Source organism: Triturus cristatus, chromosome 6 (genome assembly GCF_964204655.1).
Source record: "Triturus cristatus chromosome 6, aTriCri1.1, whole genome shotgun sequence".
NCBI classification, from domain to species: domain Eukaryota; kingdom Metazoa; phylum Chordata; class Amphibia; order Caudata; family Salamandridae; genus Triturus; species Triturus cristatus.
Window position 1 is genome coordinate 37251758 of NC_140589.1, and position 19029 is coordinate 37270786.

General features: G+C 43.4%; 1 protein-coding gene across 2 annotated transcripts in view; it reads right to left on the reverse strand.

The window, feature by feature from the left end:
- The window catches only part of SLC29A1 (solute carrier family 29 member 1 (Augustine blood group)), a 1214204-nt gene that overhangs the window by 916933 nt on the left and 278242 nt on the right, over positions 1–19029 (reverse strand). Inside the window, exon 2 of one of the 2 annotated variants that reach the window (XM_085610197.1) lies at positions 4456–4596. The exons of the other annotated variant lie outside the window; for it this stretch is intronic. The gene's annotated coding sequence lies outside the window, so the exon portion shown is untranslated. The remainder of the gene's footprint in view (positions 1–4455; positions 4597–19029) is intronic. 2 annotated transcript variants of the gene reach the window in all.

Consider the following 19029-nt stretch of genomic DNA (forward strand, 5'->3'; position numbering starts at 1 on the left):
CGCGGGCGCGCGCGCCGCGCTTGACCGCGATTACTTTCACTTTCGCGGCCGCATGGCCGCTTGGCATAACCAATAGGTCTCACTTTTGGGACCTTATAAGTATTTAGTTATGCAACTGTTGCATGACTAAACACTTATAAGGTCCCAAAGGCGAGACCTATTGGCTATGCCAATGCTTGTTATTGTTTACTCTTTAGCCGTATTGTACAGCATTGCTAAAAGCAATTGGCAAAGCTGACAGGACGCAATGATGAGACCTGTTGGCTTTGTGGATACTTGTTACTTGTTTGAATTATATGTGGCAAACCACAGTACCCCGTCTCCCTTCCCTATACCTTACCATTTTCCACTTGTTTACATTAATCCACCTTCCTAAAATCTAACCTCTCCCCTTTGTTTTCAGTTTTTGTTTTTTCTGTTTTTATTTATAAGGCCTGCTCTTCAAGCTGCATTGTTTTTTTATGTTTGAAAAGCTTTATTGAAAAAATTGATTAACAAGTAAAGACATCAGCATAAACAAGAAATATATTCAAACACCGTATAAATCATTAACAATGCTAATATCAATGTTAAGGAGACAAAAAGCATTTTATGGGGATTTTAAAGATGAGGGAAGGGAGAGAAAGAAGAAAAAGAAGAAAGGAAAGAGGGAGGAGGGGGAGGAAAAACAATATGACCAAATATGAAGAGTAAAAGTAAATTACGGCATATGATCAGATTATATAGGTGAACAATAAAACAAAATGATCAGCATAAAAAAGTGGTATAACATGAGAAATCAATAAAAGAAAACAAGAAGGAGAGAGTTGAAGTCCTTCAAGGGGGCTTCAAGTTTTCTGAATTGATATATGTAGATTTCTTCAAAGCCAAGCGATCTAGGTATGTAGTAAGGGGTAACCAGAAAAAATCAACATTGCGTGTTGGTTTGCAAGAGGAAGCAAAGGCAACATCAAGTCTGTGAAAATGACATAAAGTATTCCACCAGCCTTGTATGGAGATATTTGTGAGAGTCTTCCAATTAGATGATATGTGCTGAAATGCAAGAGCAAGCATGAGATCAAAAAGACCGTGTGAGTGTGCAGGTAGATCTAAAGAATCAGAAAGACTACCCAGAAAGAGGAGAGTTATTGAGAAAGAAGCAGAAAATGCAAAAATGCAAGAGAGGTACGACCAAACTTTCCTCCAGAGAGCAGAGACAACAGGACAGAAAAAGAACAGATGAATAAGATCAGCATTCAAATTACCACAAGTCCAGCATTTAGAGCCAGAAGAGGGTATAAAACGAGATAAGGAAAGAGGAGAGAGATAAAGTCTATGATATAGATAAAATAAAGATTGAGTAAGAGAAGCAGAACGAGAAATTTTTAAGGATCTGGACCAGAGCTTATCCCAGAGAGCGACAGACCAAGTGCACCCAAAATCTGTTTCCCAGGAAAGTTCCACTTTGGTTTTGGTGCGTTCTGGGTCAGGAGAGACGAAAAATTTATAGATAAGCGATGCCTTAGGGAGGACAGTGAGAATTTTAAGAAGAGGAGATGGAGGTACAGATGATGATGAAAAGGGAAGAGAATAATAACGATCAAGAATTATTGCCATGAGAGTGGTAAACTTCTGCAAAAAAGATCGGGGAAAATGAAATAAGATTTGAAAATGGGGAAAGGAGCAAGGTAACGATCCATCAAAGAGTTGGTTAACCCATATGACACCTTTTTGTCTCCAAGAGTTCCAAAATATGGGTCTATTGTTTAAGAGGATCATTGAATAATACCAAATAGGGGTGTTTAAAAAGGAGTCACGTGTAACGGTAGAAGGGTGAACCAAGGATCTTAAAAGAGATGACGTATGTTTGAATAAAGGAAATGAGGAATAGGGAGACCTGGAAGAGAAACGTATCACTTCACCAAAGGAAAAGGGCAATAATAATGTTTGTTCAACGAGGAGCCAAAGAGGAGTAAAAGGGGAAGGATTTGATGAAAGCCATCTCGAGGCCTGACGTAAAGAAAAGGACTTATGATAGAGACGGAAATCCGGAAAGTTAACTCCACCATTAGGTTTGGGCTTACGAAGATTTACCAGAGAAATTCTAGATTTCTTATTTTTCCAGAGAAATTTTGAAAGGAGTGAATCAATACGTTTAAAATAGAGTGCAGGAACAGGAACAGGTAACAGGGAAAAAATATAAATTTGAATAGGAGCTATCATCATCTTAATTGAGTCCAGTCGACCCCACCAAGAAAGAAAAAGAGGGTTCCAGGTATTGAAAAGCTGTTCAATTCTGGATAAAACTGCCGACATGTTTAATTTAATTGAAGAAGGAATAGAGTTAGAGAACCAAACACCTAGATATTTAATCTTTGAGCTATTCCAAGCAAAGCCAGTAGAAGAAAAAAGGTGAGGAAGACAGGTTTTGGTGAGAGGGAGGATTTCAGTTTTATCTGAATTAATCTTATAGGGTGAATGAGTCGAATGCAGATAATAAGGGGGGAACAGATACTTCTGGATCGGAAATAAACAAGAGAATATCATCTGCGTACGCAGAAAGCTTCAGTTGATTGTTACCATAAGGAAAACCAGAAATAGAAGTATTGTTACGAATGGAGGATAAAAATGGTTCAAGAGCCAGGATAAAAAGAAGAGGGGATAAAGGACAGCCCTGACGAATGCCCCGCCGAAGAGTAAAGGGCGAAGAGAGCTGATCGTTTACAAGCACCGAGGCCTTACCAGATGAGTAAAATGACTGAAAAAGGGTCAGAAGCTTGGGCAACAAAAGATCAGAAAAATTTAAATAGAATTCAACAGGGAAACCATCAGGGCCAGGCGTTTTACCTTTCGTAAGGGATGTCAAAGCGATGGAGAGTTCGTGTAATGAGAGGTCAATTTCAAGATCCGGAAAGTTGAGATGAGAGTTAGAAGGTTTAGGAAGTTTCTTAAAATACTTCTGAATGAGAGAGGGAATAGGGGGAGATTCTGGAGTGTAAAGTTGTTGATAAAACAATTGAAATTGGTCAAGTATTTCCTTTCTTTATATAGGAGAGTATTATCAGAGGAGTAAATAGATTCTATAAGAGTACGTTCCTTACGGGATTTAAGGTAATTAGCTAAGAGTTTCCCTGATTTATTACGGCCTCCATAATAACGAGCACTGCTACGAAGAAGAATTGAAGAAGCATTATCAGTGGTAACTTTATTAAAATCTAATTTTGCACGTAAAAGATCTGATGAGATAAATTTATCTGATGAGGTATAAAATTTATGCTCCAAAGATTTTATGTGTGCAAGAGAGGTTTTCCGTTTTTGAAGATATTGCCTCTTTTTCCTAGAGACGAAATCGATAATAAACCCTCTTGCCGTTGCCTTAAAGGAACCCAGAGGATGTGAGGAGGGGTGCTAGGGTTGCAATTAAATAAAAAGAATTCCCTAGTAAAGGAACGAAAAGAGGAAGAGAAGTTGGGATCAGCAAGAAGTGCGCTATTGAAGCGCCAACGGGAGGGCTTGGGTTGTGGTGGAAGCAAGTCAAGGTTCGTTACAATCGGGGCATGGTCCGAAATAACTATGGGCTCGATAGAAGAAGACAATAAGTTTTAAGATAGAGGTTGAGAAAGAAAAATATAGTCGAGACGAGAAAAAGAAGAGTGAGGAGGAGAGAAAAAAGAGTAGTCCAGAGTATCAGGATGCGAGAGTCGCCAAGAATCAATAAAGCGTGATTGCAAAATAGTGTCAAGAAATTGTTTGTGAGATTTGTGAGGTATGAAACGAACTGTAGATTTACGATCAAGGAATGGATCAACAATCTGGTTACAGTCTCCTCCTAAGATAAAAGATTCATCTTTATGTTGGATACATTTTTTTGTAATTAAAGGCCAGAAGGAACAATCTGGTTGTGTAGGACCATAGACATTGAAGACAGTTAATGGAATAGAATTAATTAGCAATTTAGTTAGTATTCATCGACCATCAGTGTCCTTTTCTTGTGATAAAACATTACATTTTAGTTTCTTATGACATAAAATGGCAACTCCATTCTTTTTGTTGTTGGAAGGTGAAAATAAAACAGTACCAACCCAACTCCTCTTTAATTTAAGAGATTCAACATCAGTAAGGTGGGTTTCCTGTAAAAGAACTATGTCAGGGTTATAGGAAGCTAAATGGGAAAGGACTCTCTGCCTTTTAATGGGATTAATAAAACCTTTTACATTCCAAGAAACAACTTTGAATTTACACAAAATAGAAAATCAATAGAAACAAAAAGCACAAAAATACTTCCATGCACTATAAAGCCGAAATGTGAGAGAAAAAAAGGAAGAGTAGAAAAATAGGAGAGAAAGATAGGCCAAGAAAAAATGAATTTGACCAATAAGTAAAGAGGAAAGAAAAGGAAAAGAGGGAAAGGAGTAGAGGAAAGAAATACACGAAAAGACAGTACATATCCAAAAAGGATGACTGAGAATAACATACCTGAGAGGGATATAAAGAAGGATGATGGAGCAATGGTGACACTCAACAAGACGAGCCTCCAGAGAGTTGGGAGCCCAACCGCACCAAGACGAAGACAAAAAAGGGGAATCACATGAGTAGAAGGTAAGTAACTCGACCGATCTGTAGAAAGCAATATAGAAAAACAATTAACAACAAGGAAATATATAAGAATATATAAAACATGCCAACGAACAAGCAACTTAAAGAGATGCAAGGTCCGGAAAAGACTAAGATATGAGGAAAAACAAACGTAAAAGAAGAGGCATGCAACGAAAGGAACCACAGAAAATCTATTTAAAGGAACAACAAAAGACGAAAAGCGCAAAATAACAGATATATAGCAGATGAGAAAAATAACTGGTGAATAATCTCAAAAAGAAGACCTGTAAGGAAAAAGAAAATTAAGCAGTCAGCCACAAGAAGAAGAGGAAGTATCCATGCCACTGTTAGTGTGAATAAGAATAAAGTTCTTCAATTCTGCTGGATCCAGGAAAGTCGATGTTTGGTTCTGGTGAGTGACTTTGAAAATGCATGGATGAAATAAACCATATCTAGCACCAATAGAGCGCAAAGGAGCACGGAGGTTTAGGAATTCTTTTCTTCTAGAAGCAGTAGCGTTGGAAACATCTTGAGATAACCCAACCAAGAGATCTGGCTGCAGAGAGAATTGAAAGAAGATCCGTGAACCTCAGGAAAATAATGATGACACCACGGGGCCTAGTTGAGGCAGCTGAACGGGGACCAAGCCGGTGTGCCCTTTGGATGCTGGGAGAAGTGGTAGGTGGCATGTCCATAAGTTTCGGAAGAAAGGAGGAGAAGAACGTCACAGGGTTGTCACCTTCCAGAGACTCCGGTAAACCATAAATGCGTAAGTTATTACTCCTGTTCCTATTTTCCAAGTCCTCAGTGTGCCGCTGAAGAGCAAGGACCGACTTTTCCAGAGAGGCGATACGTTGAGAATTGACTTGTAGGTCTGAAACCTGCTGTTCCACAGACGTCACTCTGCCATCCATTGATGACCATTTCTCTTCAAGAAACTGCATTTTGTTATTGGTCTCCTCCACAAACGGGTGCAAAGCACGAATTTCCTCTAAAAGTATTTCCATAGAAATGGGAGATGGCATTTTGTCTGGAGAAGGTGGGTCGTGTTTCAGGCGTTTAGTTGACGCAGGAGGTGGGGAAGGCTTACTTGAAATGGGCTGCGTGGAGGAAGAGCGATTAGGAGTGGCACCCGCCATTTGGTTTGTATTAGGAGGAGAGCCTGGAGTAGAGGAGAGAGATGTTGGAGCGGTCTTTGATGGTATAAAGACAAACTTTGGATGGCGCAATTTGCCCATAGAGAGAAGACCTTCCGTGAGGAGAATGAACAAAGAAACGTAATGTTAATTGAAGACAGTGGCGCCAGAAATACTCCTCTCAAGATCAGTCATCCGCGTAGAGCAGGTAAGTCAATGCATCTATCTCAGCAAGAAAAACGTCCAGCACAATGAGAAAATGAGTGCACAACATCAGCGACACAGAGAACCTTGATATATTAGTGATGAAAGGGCATAGACAGAGGTGGGAGTTCTGCTAACATTCCAGCATAAAAAATGCGCTCATATAGAAGGCTTCAGGAGGTCTAGCAACTGTGATGGCAGCCAATGAGGAAGCAAATAGAGCCTTATAGATGCATTAGCCTGAATCAGAACAATTGAACAGTTCCTCCTCAGTGAATTAAGTGGCAATTAATAATAAAAATAAAAAAACAGCAGGAAGTCCAGTGAAACAATAGAGGAGCCAGCATGTAAAAGGCATCCCTATGAAGCAAATTCCCAACATTGAGGTAGTGTAGGAACTCGCGAGTAGACAAAATGACGGCCGTTGTGAGGAGATACAGAAAAGCGCTGAAAAATCCTCAAGCGTGGCCCTTTGAACACCGGAAGAGAGCTCACCAGAGGCAGTCAAGTTTCCGGTGCATGATGCGTGTAATTACATGCGGCGAACTCCACGGGAAGCGCTGTACTTATTCCGACGCGCGTCTCGGTGCGGCGGAGCGAACCCTCTAAGCGGCCATCTTGCGCGGCGCCTCGGCCACGCCCCCAAGCTGCGTTGTTTTTAACCTCAACCCTTCACTTTCTATCAGTATTTCATGTAACCCTTAGATTGTATCGGTTTCCTACTCCATTTCTTCCATCCCCGAATGATGTGTCCTGAAATATATGAAAAGAGAAGACCGATGACGCACCTGAGCATTTCCACTCTATATCGGGCACTCCTTACCTTCAAGACAACTCAGCTTGTAGATTCACTGAAATGCCAAGGGTGGTGGAACGGCCAACTCTGATGCCCCAGTGACAACACAGGGTTGATCCTTTGCCCCACCTTTAGCCCTCAAATGCCTTTTCTATGCAGCTGATTGACCAAGGAAGGCACAGGGAGGAAACTACAGAACCCAAACCGGTCACTTTGAGCCCTTAATGTCTACAATACAATATACTCACACTGCGCTTTGTGCCAGTCCACTGCTTATCATTGGTGGGCTGTCCTGTCAATCTCATTGCTTGCTTCTTATTGGATGGGTTTCTTTCCTGTTCTTATGGATGTCCCTCCCTGGAGCACAGCCTCTTTACCATCCTTGTATCCTTCCACTGCTCACTTGAGGGAGCATTTTATTTCAGGACTCCATGGGAGTGCAGGTGTTTCCCAGCTCTTTCCCCCACTTTCCAGTGTACTGCTTCCCTTTTCCACATCTCTTTCCCTTCCCCTCCCTCCATGCTTGCGTGGTTTCCCACTCCTCTTTTTATTTGTAATTCCCCCATTGCTTCCTCGCCTTACTGTCGCAACTTGTTGGCACGTGCCCTTTCTCTCTCCACCGGACCCTTCCCCTTCCATTGCCAGTCACTTTTCTGAAACTTAAATGTCTTTTTAATCTTTTGGGAGGGCCTTGCAGCCGCAATTTGCTACCAGGCTACTCTTCCCTGCAAATGCACCTTTGCACACCTTCTTTTAAAAACAAATTTACAGCTCCAAGAGCTGAGGCCACCATCTGGAAACAGAAAATTAAAAAAAAGCCAAAATGCCCATCACTTCATGATGCACGCCTGCTCATACGTCATTGCGCTGGGGCCGCATCTGCACATGGCCAAAGACGGCAGCATGTTTGGCTGTCCACGGCTGGTGGCTGGTGGCCCACAGTGGGGCTGGGTGCAGGTCGTGCACAGCGGTGGGGTTGGCTATCCGCAGCTGGGTTGGGTACAGGGATTGGGCAGATGCCAGGCACTGCGGCTACCCCTTGTTGCACAAAGTGCAGCAGGCGGCATGGACGCCGTGGTGGGGTTGAACGCAGGGCGTGGCCTCAGGCCAGGTCTTGTACCCACCTCTTTCAGCTGGGCGCGGCAGGGGTTGGCAGTCACTCAGGGAGCTTTGATTTAGGTTGGAAGTAAATACTGTCACAATGTTTTGAGCGAGGTTGTGTTATGGAAGTATCACAAAGCCCGTGCAAAGTGTTATTAAATCTGGGCTCATGTTTGTACTTTGCACAACATTGTGCCAATGAATATTAAATTGGCCCATGAAAATATATTAACACAATTTAACATTAAGACACAGACTTGACAAACAATGTAATTTTTTCTATTTGTTTTTTTTATTAACCAAAAAGTTGGTTTTAAGAAGAACATCTATATTGTTTTGATTTTGTAAGACTTATGATTTTTTTTCTGCAATTAAACTTTTTTTATCAGTTCAACTAAAAACAACAAGAAAATGGCATCTGAACTTGGATGGAAAAAATAAAAAGAGAAATGAGTTTCTGTAGTTTGCTTGGGAGCAGCCAGCAGTGGGGCTTGAAGGGCTGCCCTCTGTTCACCAACACATACCCTTTTTGCAGATTTCGTACAATATGAAACAATGCCCGCATGCAGAGGGCTGGCATCTTGGGTCAGGGTACAAACAAGGGCATCGGTAAGAGAATGGCCAGGCTGGAGAGCTTGAAGTGGAGCAGAAGATGGCAAGGGTCCCTCGACTTCTCTTGGTAGCACTGTATTGTATTGTCACTCCCTAACAACAGTAACAGGGCGGGACCTCCTTCATATGACATCACTACAATGAGATGTAGCCAATAAGATGTCGTTGCTCTGAGTCACAGGTACCGTGTTCAGTTCTTGTGGTAGTGCAGCATCTAAAAATGTGCACATTATATTAGAAATTACAAGATATCTTGGTTAGTTGTGCCTATGAGGAAACTCCCATGGCTCAAACTTAAAATAAAATGACCTTTTCATCGTAAATACAATGTTTTTTTTAAACTACTGGTTCCCGCGGGACTTGTGCTGATCTTGGGAAAGTAAGGGCCTTGTGAGAGTGATACAGCTTTCCATCACTGAAGTACAGTGGGACCTAGGACACACCAAAAAAATCCAAATGAAAGCAGCCATCTGATTGGCCACACAGGGAACACAACTGAAAAATAAGCCCACAGCCTTTAGAAACAGCCCCAAAGGATTTTCCTGAACATCACTTCGCAGTCCATCACAGCCTCAGACAAAGCTAGACACGAAGAGACCCCAAGCACACCACCCAGCAGGCCCATCACAGGTGCAGCATCAGAAGATGACAACATTGGTGTTATTCCATCTACTTCTGTAGCGCCACACACATCGAGGCCTGAGGGAGAACCAGTGCTATGACAGATGTTCAAACCTCCAGCTGCCCAAAAATAAATAAATAAATGAACAGGAGATTATGTGCACTTTGTCCACGCAGGTGCCCTATAGAGAAAGGTTGGACAATATTCCATGGATGTCAGTAGGATGTGGAAGCACCTGAGGGCCTGCACCCCAACAGCATGGCTTGTGTTGAGATGCAGAAGAGCTGGTGGACTCAGGGTCACCCCGACTGCTCCACAGGAAGTGGGGAGTCAACATCAGGAAGAAAGTGACCAGAAGACGCAGCATTTTGCAACGTAGTGCAGGCACTGCCTCAAAGTAATGACCTCTGAGGAGACTCATAGGAGAATATTTTCAATGGACATGGAAGACCACCTCACACAGAACACAAACAAATGTGGAAAAAATCATAGAAATACAAAGATTATGTAAAAAATCAGGTAAAAAAACAGTAGTTCTACAATGTTCTGCATATGGCTGTGTGCCGTCTGCACAGGTTCTCTCCACCTGAGAAACATTTTAGACATACTGAATGAAGGATGTGCTGAAAACATTCCATAAATGGGCTGCAAAAACAAAGGTTAAAGTGATTTATACCCGGAAGGTTAAAGTGATGCTATAGTTATGCATGAAAATCTGACCGTAACTTAACATTAAAAAAACAGCCATTCACCGAAAAAATGATGGGTAAAGTGATGTTATAGGTAGTGACGAAAAGTGCTGCGGCAACAAACGATGGACGGAATGCTGAATGATTCAAACATACACCCCAGTCAAGAGATCTGTGTTAAATCCATCGTACTTTTGCACACTTTGGACACAGCCACATGCAAATCAGTCTTGACCCTGCTCCTCAGGGGAACAGTCCTGCCAAAGCTGCCAAATCGGGTCGTCCCCGGCCCGGAAACAAGCATCCTGGGACCAGTTTTGGGGTAACACCCCTTATCAGCCAGACTACATATAGGTAGTGACAAAGGTCGCCAAGACCTAGTGTTTAAAAAACGAAAAAACTGAAATTAATCTCTTAAAGTTCATTGAGCTTGCACCCCATCTCATGACCTCACATATTACATCACTCTTGCAGTTTTAGAGTCTGGCTTAAAAGTAAAACCTGTTGCCAAAAATCTGCGAGAAAACCAAAGTTTCAGCTCACACTAGAATATCCACCTGGGGATGTGTGGGCATGTGTGGGCATGTGCCCTTGTAAATATATGTCATGCAGTTCTGTACACAAGTTGTATGTAAAGTGCCGGATTATGAGTGGTGGATGTTTACATGCAGACCTTCCATCAAGATGTTGAGACGTTGCACATACTTCAAGGATGACAAAGAAGGGGAGACTCACTTAAGGGTGCGTTAACTCACACTGGGGTTGTAAGCATGGCTCTAAGATTCTCTGACATTCTACTCATATCAGCCACGTGTGAAGTAGTGTGTAGTGTATTTTTACTAAACAACGGAGTGTTGTGAAGGTGCCTTATCAGTGGCAATACATACCTGTCAACCCTTCGTCTCACAATTGTGGTTCTTGAGAGGTGTGTAAGAGGGTGGTCCCATTATGATGTACATCCAGAATGAACCCTTCTTTCAAAGGTGTTTAAGGTTTAAAAAACGGCTGACCTCTTTAAAGTCTATTCATGCATTTTGTTTGTTAGCTGAGTGGATGCTGACAGATAGAGGATGACATACACCAAACGTTGCCCTAAGTTATGCCTATTATCAATCGTTTGCTTTTCCAAATTGGGAACATTTGTAGGTTGTTAAATTACTAGCATACCCCAAAGCCTAGTGCTCAGTGTCGCAATTGATGGTTGATGTCATCACTGATGTCATTTAAAATGTCATGCGTGATCTATCTGCGGTCTATGTTTGGTCATAAGCAGTAAACGACAGGGACTCCAGCTATAGTTAACTCACTCAACCATAACTAGTGAAATTCAGTGGTTATTAGATTTTTAAGCTTTAGTTTTAACTCTTTTCAACACCTAACTATGATGTTACTTTAACCTCTGTTTTTCAGTGTAAAAAATAAATTTTATGTATATTCCCTTAACCCCTTTCACCGCGGCGGGAATTCCGCCGCGGCGCTGGGTGGGGTTTGGGGGCACTGCAGTGGCGCCGTACTCATGACGGAACCACTCCGTCATGAGTCACGGTTGAGCTGTGCTCATGACAGAGTCGTTCCGTCATGACTCCGCCCACGGCGCTAATCGCCCGCACAGGCGGGGAATTAGCGCCGCGTGGGCGGAGCGGCCGCCAAGGGCCGCAGCATGACAGAACCACTCCGTCACCCGTGGCTCATGACGGAGTGGTTCCGTCATGAGCAGGGAAGGGGTTAAAAAAATAAGGGTTAAAGTGACAATATAGTTAGGTCAATATCTCAGTTAGAAATTACATTTTATACTAAAAGAAAACAGTGAAATTCGCCAGTTATAGTTAATCAAAGTGACAATAACTTGTGCTCTTGCCATGCACAGTGATGCCATAAATAATGTCATTTCAGAGGTCATCAGTGATATTATCAGTAATATAATTGAATATGATATCACATATTATATGTGAGGCCCGAAGCAGTTCATAGCAAGAGCGCAGGAAACCTTCCAGGAAGGAGCTGAGGTGGATGAACCTTTTTTTTGTGGAAAGTTTCCTGAAGATTCATCAAACGGAGCAAAAGTTATTAGCAAATCAAAAAAACTATTTTCTATGGGAACCCGGTCCTAACTATGACATTGGGCCACAGATAAAACTGGTGGCCCACCTACATAGGTTGTGTGTGTGTGTGTGTGTGTGTGTGTGTGTGTGTGTGTGTGTGTGCGTGTGCGTGTGTGTGTGTGTGTGCGTGTGTGTGTGTGTATATACATGTACATTCACTGAAACAAACAAAGGTTAAAGTGATGTTATAGTGAGGAATTGTTATTATAGTTTACTTTACATTTAAAAAAATGTAGACGTTCTCAGAAAAAAACAAAATTACAAGTAACACTAGTTAGTTAGTTAGTTAGTTGAGAATTGCAGTGACAATGTAATGTTTTAAACGTACAAAACCACTGAAATTCAGCAGTTATAGTTAGCTCTGGTAACTTTAACTGGTGCCCTGAGGTAACAATAGCTTGTGCACCCACCATGCACAGTTTTCTCATCAAATGTTGCAGTGATATCATCAATGATGTCAGAGACGATGTTGCGAGTGACTTAATATGTGGGGTAATTAGCAGTGCATGACGAGGGCACGAGTTACAGATACCTAAGGGTACGAGCTGTAATTAACTGGAAGCCCGTGCGCCACTAAGAACATATTCACATCTTTGATGTAGAGAAGTAACAAAATGGGTGCTAGGACAGAACGCTGCCTCACTCCACGTTCTAACTTAAAAGGGGCTGAGAGCTCGCCATTCAGGCCAGAACGCACCGCGGCCTCCAGGACATTATGTCAGTCAGAAAACGTACCACAGGCACGTCCAAACCCTACCACTAATCATGTTGTAAATCACCCTTCATAGAATCTTCATGGTTGAGGCAAAGAGGGAGATTGGTCTAAACAGCAGCGTCTGTCCCTTTTTTATAAATGTAGGTACAATATGGCAGAAGACTTGCGCGTGGCGTACAGATCTATCCCTGATGGCTCTAAGAGCGCCAAATGATTTGAGATTCTTAGACTCGCAGGCGAGCCTTGGAGAATCCCACTGCTGTCTACGGAAGGCAGTTTCCATACCTTTAGTAGCTGCTCTATGACCTGCCCAACACGCTTCAACCCCTGTGGCATCCTTTGGGCTCATTGTCAGGGCTTTCCACAATTGTCCCCTAGCGGCCGAACATGAAGGCTCAAGCCACTTAGCTGCTGAATGAAGACAATTACAAGCTGGCTTAAGCAGAGATCTTTTGATTTTTAAACAAATATCTACAAAAAAATCCAATCAGATCATCCCCCTTAGTTTGATCAGACAAACATACATTAAAGTGTAGAGTGAGGTCAAGAATGAGGAGTTTTAAAAGCCCCCGAGGTCGTTCGTCTTCCGCACCAATCTCAGCCCGTCAGAGGTTGCAATGACTGAAAGGCTGGCCTTTGAAAGATGATGGAAATGAGGTGCAGGGGCAGAACCAGAGCTAAGAGCTCAAAGGTTTGTCAATGATCTCACAGGATTCCAGATAGGATGGAAAACTCTGTGAAAAAAGATAGAATCGATCAAAGAGCGACAACCGCGTCTCAAATAGGAGGAAATGGTACAACTACCACTGCAATCATGAAAATTTGTCAAATCCCGCTCGAGCAGCAGATTCTGGAGCTCCCGCCCTCTTTTATCAGAGTTATCTAAAGTCGAAGTATGAATACAGTGTGGTCCCAGAAATAGAGATCCCATCGTGGACATGCGCATTAAAATCCTATCAGAGAACCAAGGGCAGCCTGCTAGAATGCAAGCAATTAGAACTGTGCTCATTATCAATGCATTTGAATAACAATTGATGCTTACAAATGTTAGAATATGAACAATCTTCATTATAAAAAAATTAACTAGATAAAACCATAGACCAGCTGCTAATTTAGCCCGGAACCCCTGGATAAACCTGTCATTGACATTTAAGGCAGTAGTCAACGCCTTGAGTGATAGCTCGAACCATGTAGACATGCCAGCCATCTCCCGTCCAGCTGAGGAAGAGGTAGCCAAGAGGGAATGACAATCAAAACATTGCATGACAGCTTTGAAACATCACAAGTTGCTTAGAACAAAAAGATATTAGATTGTACAATAAATGCTAACCAATCTGCTGCACTCAATTTTGCTTTCAGCCCCAAAATATTCCAACTAGCAATACTTAAAGTGGAGGTTACGTTGGGCAGATTACCAGAAATGCTTGGTAGCTTTCGAGTCGCAATCCCACCCGGTATTCATTGCTAGACCGTGACTTTGTCAATCCAAGCTTTTGAGGTTCGATAGAGGGGACAATCGATTACGCAGATCCAAATGACAGGCATTTTGATGTGCCAACTCGCCCAAAGAGCTAGTTCGATAGGCGCACCGCACATTGCTGGGGGGCCTGTAAAAGTATCCGAGAGGTAGCACGGCTGTAGATGAGTTCCTGCGAGAGCAGCCATTAAACTGAGTCAGCAGATTGCTCACAAAAGTGGATTTCTGGAAGAACACAATCCTCCTCCATTTCTTCAGAGAGGGTCCCACCCAATGAACTCTTCAAACAAGCAATATTTGGCTGGGATCGCACACATTGAAGTTCACATTCTTAGCCAGCCATAATTAGCTTTCTGCTTTAGCTGTTCCCTAGACTCAATTGAATCAACAGGCAGGAATTTGATGTTGGCTGAAATCAGGGCTTAGGGGAAAGCTTCAGCCGGGAGTCATAGGGTGGGCAACTTGCATGGGATAAGCTTTGTGTGCGGTAGGGATGGATGAACAAGCTGAGAAATATTATTACAGAGTCTGGTGTTATGTCCTCCATTAATGAGGGCAGATCAGCCACTTGTGGATCAACCACTTGTGAATCAGCCACTTGTGGATCAGATACTTGTAGATGAGCCACTTGTGGATCTGCCCCCTGTGGTGAGCCACTTGTGGATAAGCCACTTGCGGATCAGCCACTTGTGGATTAACCACTTGTGGTGAGACATTTGTGGATTAGCGGTTTGTGGATAAGCCACTTGTGGATCAGCCACTTTTAGTGAACCACTTGTGGATCAGCCACTTGTGGATCAGCCATCTGTGGTGAGCCACTTGTGGGTCAGCCACTTGCAGGTTAGAAACGTGTAGTGAACCATTAGTGGATAAGCAGCTTGTGGTGATCCACTTGTGTATCAGCCACTTGTGTAGCAGGGACCGGTAGTAGGGGTACTTGTGGATCACACACTTGTTGATTAACCACTTGTGGGTCAGATAGTTGTGGATCAGACACAGGTGGGTCAGACACTTGTGGATCACCAACTTGTGGACAACGCAGCTGTGGATCAGCTGTTTGTGGACAATACACTCGGGATTCACTTGTGGATCTGACACAGGAGGACCAGACACCTGTAGATACGCCACTTGTGGATCCGCTGCTTTTGTATAAGACACTTGTTAATCAGCCACTTGTGAAACAGCCACTGGTGGATTATACACTTGTGGATAAGCCACTTATGGATCACTCACTTGTGGATCAGAGACAGGTGGATCAGACAATTGTGGATAAGACACTTGTGGATCAGAGAATTGTGGATAAGACATTCTGTGGATCAGTCACTTGTGTATCAGACACTTGTGTATCAGACACTTGTGGAACAGTCACTTGTGGATAAGCCACTTGTGGATCAGTCGCTTGTGGATAAGCCACTTGTGGATCAGACACTTGTGGAACAGACACATGTGGATCATGCACCTGTGGATAAGCCACTTGTAGATCAGACACTTGTGGATAAGCCACTTGTGTATCAGCTGCTTGTGGATAAGACGCTTGCAGAACAGACAGGTGGATCAGACACTTGTGGATAAGCCACTTGTGGATCAGTAACTCGTGGATCAGAGACAGGTGGATCAGACACTTGTGGGTACGACACTTGTGGATCAGAGAATTGTTGATAAGACACTCTGTGGATCAGTCCCTTGTGTATCAGACACTTGTGGATCAGACATTTGTGGAACAGTCGCTTATGGAACAGACACATGTGGATCATGCACCTGTGGATTAGCCACTTGTAGATCAGACACTTGTGGATAAGCCACTTGTGCAGCAGACACTTGTGGAACACACACATGTGGATCATACACCTGTGGATTAGCCACTTGTAGATCAGACACTTGTGGAAAAGCCACTTGTGGAGCAGACACTTGTGGAACACACACATGTGGATCATGCACCTGTCGGTAAGTCACTTGTAGATCAGACACTTGTGGATAAGCCACTTGTGGATAAGCCACTTGTGGATCAGACACTTGTGGATAAGCCACTTGTGGATCAGCTGCTTGTGGACAAGACACTTGCGGAACAGACACAGGTGGATCAGACACTTGTGGATAAGCCACTTGTGGATCAGCTGCTTGTGGACAAGACACTTGCGGAACAGACACAGGTGGATCAGACACTTGTGGATAAGCCACTTGTGAATCAGTCACTCGTGGATCAGAGACAGGTGGATCAGGCACTTGTGGATAAGACACTTGTGGATCAGAGAATTGTGGATAAGACACTCTGTGGATCAGTCACTTGTGTATCAGACACTTGTATAACAGACACTTATGGAACAGACACATGTGGATCATGCACCTGTGGATAAGCCACTTGCAGATCAGACACTTGTGGATAAGCCACTTGTTGACTGGCATGGGAAGTGTGGCGTCTTTGAAAATAGCGCAGATAGCGCTCCTATCATAGTGGGCGTCATGGGCGACATCTGCAGCAGGTCACGCAGGCCAGCTGTGAGACCCCTGAGCGTGGACCCCGGCATTTGTTGGCAGCATTCTGCCAGCAGTTAGGAGGGACTGGCCTCTGAACACAAACATAGGCACCGCTCCCCCAACTCACTCCTTCACCCGCAGCTTAGCTGCGCAGGGGTGGTGCCAGGCTGCTTTGATGGGAGGGAGGGCCTGGTGTGTGGCGTCGCTGCGGCAGGGACTGGGTGCGAGATGGGAGGGCACGGAGGGCCTGAGCGTGTGCTAAAAACAACACATGCCACAATTTTAACATTGATTACAAGCATGGCACTTTAAACTTTAAAAGGCATAATTGGTGCCAAGTGAGGAGGAGGCTTCTGTCTGCGCGACATTAATGCAGTCAGTTCTATTCGCCCCTCTGAAGATTGCCGCCCTGTGCGTGGGCCCAGCTCGCCCAGGCCAGGCCCTGTTAGAACACATTCAATAAAGTGAAGTGTGACGGATGTAAGTCAGAGGTCATCGTTCATAAAAGGCAAGCTTTGCAGCTTATTGAAATAGCAATGTTGACCTCTGCCCCTGTCTTCGTGGAGCCCTCTCCGACACCGCCTGGATGGCCTGATGGGAACTGGGAACAGCTGTTCCCTCTTCACACGAGAGTGTCTCAAACATCCGACTGAATTACCTCGCGACTCCGAGTCTGCACAGCATCAGCCCCAGTGTTTGTGCCTCACTGCTCATTCATCTGCCCCACTTCCGCCCCCGTGCACCTCAGGGTGCTTCTAGGAAAGGTGGAGCCCCGGGCAGAACAGGAGCATGCATGAGATGTAACCTCACCGGAAGTGACATCACAGGAAGTAATATCAACTGATTATCTGGCATTGCTGAAGCCATTTTGCAAGAACCTACTTACTTGGTTTGGATAGCAGGGAAATAGTTAAACGTAGAAATAGTGTTTCTCATAAAATACATACACGTGTCTTAAGTCTCTATTGCGTTGAAACGCATGACATCAATTCAACTAGGTGGAAAACCGTGGCCTATGTGTCTCTAAAACTGATATAAGTGCTCTAATGTTCACTATTTGTTTCCATTTTAGTGCATGATTTGGGACTAGTAGAGTGATTTGGGACTAGTAGTGATTTGGGACTAGTAGAGTGATTTGGGACTAGTAGAGTGATTTGGGACTAGTAGTGATTTGGGACTAGTAGAGTGATTTGGGACTAGTAGAGTGATTTGGGACTAGTAGTGATTTGGGACTAGTAGAGTGATTTGGGACTAGTAGTGATTTGGGACTAGTAGTGATTTGGGATTAGTAGAGTGCTTTGGGACTAGTAGTGATTTGGGACTAGTAGTGATTTGGGACTAGTAGAGTGATTTGGGACTAGTAGAGTGATTTGGGACTAGTAGTGATTTGGGACTAGTAGAGTGATTTGGGACTAGTAGAGTGATTTGGGACTAGTAGAGTGATTTAGGACTAGTAGTGATTTGGGACTAGTAGAGTGCTTTGGGACTAGTAGTGATTTGGGACTAGTAGTGATTTGGGACTAGTAGAGTGATTTGGGACTAGTAGAGTGATTTGGGACTAGTAGTGATTTGGGACTAGTAGAGTGATTTGGGACTAGTAGAGTGATTTTGGACTAGTAGTGATTTGGGACTAGTAGAGTGATTTGAGACTAGTAGTGATTTGGGACTAGTAGAGTGATTTGGGACTAGTAGTGATTTGGGACTAGTAGAGTGATTTGGGACTAGTAGAGTGATTTGGGACTAGTAGTGATTTGGGACTAGTAGAGTGATTTGGGACTAGTAGTGATTTGGGACTAGTAGAGTGATTTGGGACTAGTAGAGTGATTTGGGACTAGTAGTGATTTGGGACTAGTAGAGTGCTTTGGGACTAGTAGTGATTTGGGACTAGTAGTGATTTGGGACTAGTAGAGTGATTTGGGACTAGTAGAGTGATTTGGGACTAGTAGTGATGTGGGACTAGTAGAGTGATTTGGGACTAGTAGAGTGATTTTGGACTAGTAGTGATTTGGGACTAGTAGAGTGATTTGAGACTAGCAGTGATTTGGGACTAGTAGAGTGATTTGGGACTAGTAGTGATTTGGGACTAGTAGAGTGATTTGGGACTAGTAGTGATTTGGGACTAGTAGAGTGATTTGGGACTAGTAGAGTGATTTGGGACTAGTTGAGTGATTTGGGACTAGTAGTGATTTGGGACTAGTAGAGTGATTTGGGACTAGTATTGATTTGGGACTAGTAGAGTGATTTGGGACTAGTAGAGTGATTTGGGACTAGTAGTGATTTGGGACTAGTAGAGTGATTTGGGACTAGTAGTGATTTGGGACTAGTAGAGTGATTTGGGACTAGTTGAGTGATTTGGGACTAGTAGAGTGATTTGGGACTAGTAGAGTGATTTGGGACTAGTAGAGTGATGTGGGACTAGTAGAGTGATTTGGGACTAGTAGAGTGATTTGGGACTAGTAGTGATTTGGGACTAGTAGAGTGATTTGGGACTAGTAGAGGGATTTGGGACTAGTAGTGATTTGGGA